Below are 6,001 nucleotides of genomic sequence, written 5' to 3' on the forward strand. Positions count from 1 at the left end.
AAGAAAGTGTGGGTCGTTCCCCTCCCCCTCCCCCCCCCCCCCCACCAACCCTCCACACCGATATAAAAACATCCATATCAGTGCCTCCCCTCCCCCCACACCCCCAACCCTTTGAATTGTCCCCTCCCCCCACACCCCCAACCCTTTGAAGTGTCCCCTCCCCCCCACACCCCCAACCCTTTGAATTGTCCCCTCCCCCCCACACCCCCAACCCTTTGAATTGCGAGAAAGTGTGATTGTTCCCCTCGTTCCCCTGCCCGCAGCCCCCCCACGCCCCCCCAAAAAACCCCAATCCCCTCGTTCCCCTTCCCGCAGCCCCCACCCCCCCCCCCCAAACCCCCAACCCCTCGTTCCCCTCCCCGCAGCCCCCCCCCCCCCTCCCCCACTGGTCTAAAAACATATCAGTGCCCTCCCGGCCCCCGCCACCTCACCCCACCCTTTCTTTCAATTGCGAGAAAGCATTGAGTCCCCGGCCCATACTTTTTTTCTTTCTTTTTTTGGTTTTGTTTTTTTAAACTCGTTTCCTTCGTCATCGGGTCTTTCCCCCACCACAGGTCTTGCAGTACAGAAAACTGACACACAGAGAAAGAGAAGAGAGAAAGATCAGAAGGGGTCGACGACGATCATGATGATGATGGTGACGACAGTGAAGATGTTGACGGTGATGGCACAGTATTTTGTGCGTGTGTGTGTGTCAGTGTTTCTGTGTGTTTGTGTGTGTGTGGTTGGTTGGTTTGATTTGTTTTCCTTTGACACAGTTTTGAAAAAGAATATTTTCATTTTGTTAGCCTTCTCTGAATCTGAGAAGGATGTAAACATAAACATGATGAACACACACACACACACACATATATATATATATATATATATATATAGAGAGAGAGAGAGAGAGAAGTATGAAATGAAAGAACATTCAAAATAGATGTCAGTGATATAAAAGGTTGAATCAGATACCAAGACTTTTTTTTGTTTGCAGTTGATTACGATGCTGAATTTGACGTCGATGCATTGCAGTAATCCTCAAATGAAGTACAATAAATAGTTGTCAGTTTCAGAGTCTACACTCTCGTATGTCTTCGCTACCGCCATTGTAATTGTCATGATGATCGTCGTGGCGGGTGAATGAATGAACGAACGAGTGAATTATTGAATTAATTCATTAATCAATCAATCGATCAATTATTTAACTGATTAATGAACAGCGGACAAAACGGAAAAAAACCCTCACTCACCATTTGCAGAACTGAACCCATGGCAGGTGAAAGAACGAACGAATAAATGAATGAATAAATGAATGAACTAAGAACAGCGAACAAACAAACGATCGGTGAACGAAACAAAACGAAACTTTTGGCAATAAACATTTGCATGGAGCATGGCGGATGAATGAATGAATGAACGAACGAACGAATAAATAACGACAGAAAACAAGCAAACAAAATTTCACTCACCATGTGCAGAAGGTCGTTGTGAATGAATGAATAAATAACAACAAACAAAATGAGCGAACGAAACAGAGAAACTGTCACTCACATTTGCAGAAAGTCGTCGTGGATGAATGAATGAATGAGTGAGTGAATGAATGAACTTGAAATAACGACAAAACGAAAACAAAGGAACAAATAAATGAACGACGACTCCCGCTCACCGTTCACAGAAAGACATAACGGATGAATGAATGAATGACATCAAAAACCAAACAATTAAACGAACGAGACCCTCACTCACCATTAATTTTGAAGAAAGCCGGGGGGGGGATAAGTACATGAACGAATTGTCTTGGTGGATATCAAGATTCTCCCCCTTGCATGTGGTCTTTCCCACAGAGAAAATAATTATATCATAATATAAATTATATCAACAACACTATATATATGTCTATGTGCACAAAATTCTATAATGTATATAAACTTATTAATGTGTTGTTTCATGTGAGGCGTTTTTGAGCCCACGATACGGGGAATTTGCGCCATATAAACATTTGTCGTTGTTGTTATTGTTATTATCATTATCATTATTATTATTATTAACAATAAGCGAACAAACAAAGAGAACGCACAAAATTATCCCTCATCATTAATTTTAGTGCAACCCGAAAGTAATGGCAGATGAATGACTGTCGAGTGAAGTGAAAGAACGAATTTGAGCGGAAGAATGAATGAAATGATGAACGTACGAACTGAACGACCGACCGACCGAACGAATTGATTTAATGAATGAATGGATGACGAAGAGAGAGAGAGAGAGAGATCGAGAACAAATGAAACGAAACTTTCTCTCACCGTTTGAAATGAGACATCAGAGGTTCGGTAGTGTAGTGGTTATCACGCTCGCCTCACACGCGAGAGGTCCTGGGTTCGACCCCCAGCCGAACCATTTTTTTGTGACATCCATATCATTTTTTTTTTATGTATGGCAGGGGCCGGTGAGGGTGTAGGTCACACACACACACACTCTGACATAGGCACACACTGACACACAACCCCCCCCCCCCCCCCCCCCCGCAACAATCTGAGCGCGCTGGTTCGACTCACGGCGGCTCAGCCGCCAAGCGATATTTTCTCTCCCCCCCCCCCCCCCCCCCATCCTCCCCACTAAACCTTATTATAAATTATAAACCTTAATGGTGGACTGGACGCTAGTCATTCGGATGAGATGATAAACCGAGGTCCTGTGTGCAGACACACAAATGGGTGGTGCTGTTGTCGGTAGCCGCAACGCGCGCTCCCTGGGGAAAGCAGCCCGAATTTCACACAGAAAAATGCATGCACTTAGCGCACGTAAAAGAACCCACGGCAACTAAAAGGGTTGTTCCTGGCAAATCAGTTCTGTAGAAAAAACGCTTCGATAGGAAAAACAAATAAAACTGCACGCAGGAAAAAAAAAACACCCACAAAACCGCACACACACACACACACCGTCACACATACACACACACAAATGGGTGGTGCTGTTGTCGGTAGCCGCGACGCATGCTCCCTGGGGAAAGCAGCCCGAATTTCACACAGAAAAATCTGTCACGTTGTGGTGAAAAGAGAAATACAAATACGATACTGACTAATACGTGACAAATGAGAACTGCGCTGAGAGAAAGCATGTAACTGCTGTCAGTCCCCACTATTTGGCCGGACCGGCTATAATTTGATCTTTGTGGAAGATGTCTTGCCCAAGTTACTGCATCCCCACTCTCTCGGCCTACGGAGGGTTTTAGGACAGTCTGCGTTGGGGTGATTCCCAAACTGAGGGACTGACAACTAGCCCCCAAGGCTGCAGCACTAGGAGCCAGTTTTGTCTTTTGTGAAGGACCATCAGTGACTCTCAAACTAGGCCCTGAGGCAAAATTGCACTGGCTCTTAGTGCTGTAGCCTTTGGGGCTCAGTAGTTGGCCTTTGGGAACCATCCCAACGCTGACGGACTGTCAGTCCTAAAACTCTTTTGGACCGTCGAGACCGGCTGAGAGTGGGAACGTAACTTGGGCAAGACACTGTCAGGTCTTGACGACCTGGAGTGGCAGGCAGTAAATAATAAAATTAAAGACTGGCTCCCACGAACAATCACACCAACAAAATAAACACTTGTGACGAAGAACTTTTACCACATTCGCCAGCTACAGACACAAAATAACACAATATAACACTAAATAGCAATTTAACCTTTTATTTCCCTTCATACAACACATGCACAGCCCACTTAATCACACACTCAACACTCAGCCTTCTCGTTCGCTTCTGGGGGGACGTAATGGTAACTTCAGCACACTCCACACTAAACCCACAATCTTTCCACGCAATCCTGCGAGCAACAATCTCAATGCCTGGTCGATAACCTCTCAACCACCACATACATAGGTCACCAATCAAAGAACATTCACAAACCAGCGTGCAAAGGTAAAAGTACAACAAGAGCAAAAGACATTCCTAGGGTCTCTTATGATCGGTACGAATCACCACCTGGAGTTCCCGACAACCTCAAGGCCCGTTCAGGCCTTGTTATTTAACACAGTACTTACGAAGAACTCTCTGACGTCATGAACTCCTCAACCGCATTAGAACACAGCACGATGCCTACGACTCAGCAAAGCATCCACGATGCACCACCGAAGCAGTCACCACAAGGCCTCTAGGTGCACACCTAGTAAATAACTAGAACGCTACACCGAAGACGCTGACCATCCACCAAAAATTCCTAATGAGGAATTCCTCATTGTGCACTACACCACACACGCTGTTATCTCACGTCTCTGTTATGACTTGACACACGCACTACACAAACGATGCCTCCACATCTTCAGCAGCAACAAATCAACGCGCGACGGCCACCACCTTTTCCCTCCTCTCATCGAAGAGCACGCTCGCGCTGGGACACTTCACCACGAGCGTTCCGGGCTCCTGCCTCGTCGACCTCAGGGTGAAGTCCGAAGTCCGCCTCCTCCGGTAACCGCAGCTCCCCCACACGTGGATAACCAACGTTCCACTCTCTCTCTGTCCGAGAACCTTCACTCAGCTTCCCCTACCACACGTCGGACCACTCACACAGGGAGAATGTACAGGGGTGGGATAGACGGTAAAACAAAATATGATTAGGCAAATCCAGCCAGAAGAAAAGGTTATGGGGCTATGTACAGGAACGGAGATGCACAATGGGAATTTCACGTATCCAACGTCCTCCGACGCCAGCTGGCCACGCTTTCCCAGGACGACGAACACAAAAGGGAACTGGCTCACACCCCGTACTTCACAGTCACTGGTGACAAAGGAATAACATCGTTCTTCGCCGCACAGCAACGTTGTACTAGTAACGCAAGATGTAGCTCACCCACAGCAATGCGTAGTACCCTAGTCCCAAAACAAACAACACAATCCTTCGGCACACTTCTAACAAGTGCTTCAGGCACAAGGAAAACAAGGAATAGTCCATCACCTCTGGACTGAAGTCCCTAGCCCACAGTACCACCATGCACTAAGTCACATCCTAAACACATGGAGCAAAATACACCTGCCTTCCGCAGGGAGCACACACATAGGTACTCCCCACGTAGAACTCTAAGATATTGTCCCAGACAACGAAAACCTATTCTGATTGGTTAAAATATACTACAGCTGATTGGTTGACCGTTCATCCACCTTACATTCTGATTGGTTATACACAAGTCTATTTACAGATCTAGACTCTTGCACTCGCTGCCCAACTTGGCAACAACCACACTAGCATTTGGCGCTTAGCGCTGTCTCAGTCCTGACAGACACTCTCCACTAAAATGATTAAATTCTAGCCCAGATAGTCCGGGGATAGTAGCTGCCTACTCTGCATATATATATATATATATATGTGTGTGTGTGTGTGTGTGTGTGTGTGTGTGTGTGTCACGGTGTGTGTGACGTGTGTGTGTGAGAGAGAGACTGGAGAGAGAGAGAGACTAGAGAGAGAGAGAGAAGACAAGAGAAGACACGACAAGACAAACTTGTTCTTTATTTTCGACGGAGGACAATTGATAAGCACTGGTGCCGCACTTTTCAAGTTTAACATCCAGCCTCCGCCCTGAAACAGGGTCTACACTGACTACACAACGCCACATCAGTGTAAGTCATAGCATGCACTACACCGAAATACCGACTACGTAAAATCACGGCATAACATGCGTACACAATACTACATAAAGGCACAAGCAGAGAGACAGAGAGAGCGGAGAGAGCACAGAGAGAGAGAGAGAGACAAAGTTTGGCTTACAAAGCCTTTTCTTCGACGACTTGCATTCTTGATGCCGGTTTACTGGGCCTACAACATGATACTGACACACACTTAACAATAATTAGGGATTACAACCACGGAAGGATATAAGCCAATTTTACGTTCGTGGCATAGTTGTTTGGAAACAAGATTTTTGGACATAACATTTAACAGAGACGGAAGGAGACAGACAGACAGGCAGAGCCATAAATACAGAGAGAGACAGAGATGGGAGAAGTTGTGTGTGTTTATTTTATTTTATTTTTTATTATTA

General features: G+C 45.9%; 1 non-coding gene across 1 annotated transcript; it reads left to right on the top strand.

Moving 5' to 3' along the window:
* Positions 1-2,303: 2,303 nt before the first annotated feature.
* On the top strand, positions 2,304-2,376 carry Trnav-cac (transfer RNA valine (anticodon CAC)). The gene has a single exon. It is a non-coding gene; the product is annotated as a tRNA-Val (tRNA).
* The last annotated feature ends 3,625 nt before the right edge of the window (positions 2,377-6,001 follow it).

Source organism: Babylonia areolata, chromosome 12 (assembly GCF_041734735.1).
Source record: "Babylonia areolata isolate BAREFJ2019XMU chromosome 12, ASM4173473v1, whole genome shotgun sequence".
Classification (NCBI taxonomy): Eukaryota; Metazoa; Mollusca; class Gastropoda; order Neogastropoda; family Buccinidae; genus Babylonia; species Babylonia areolata.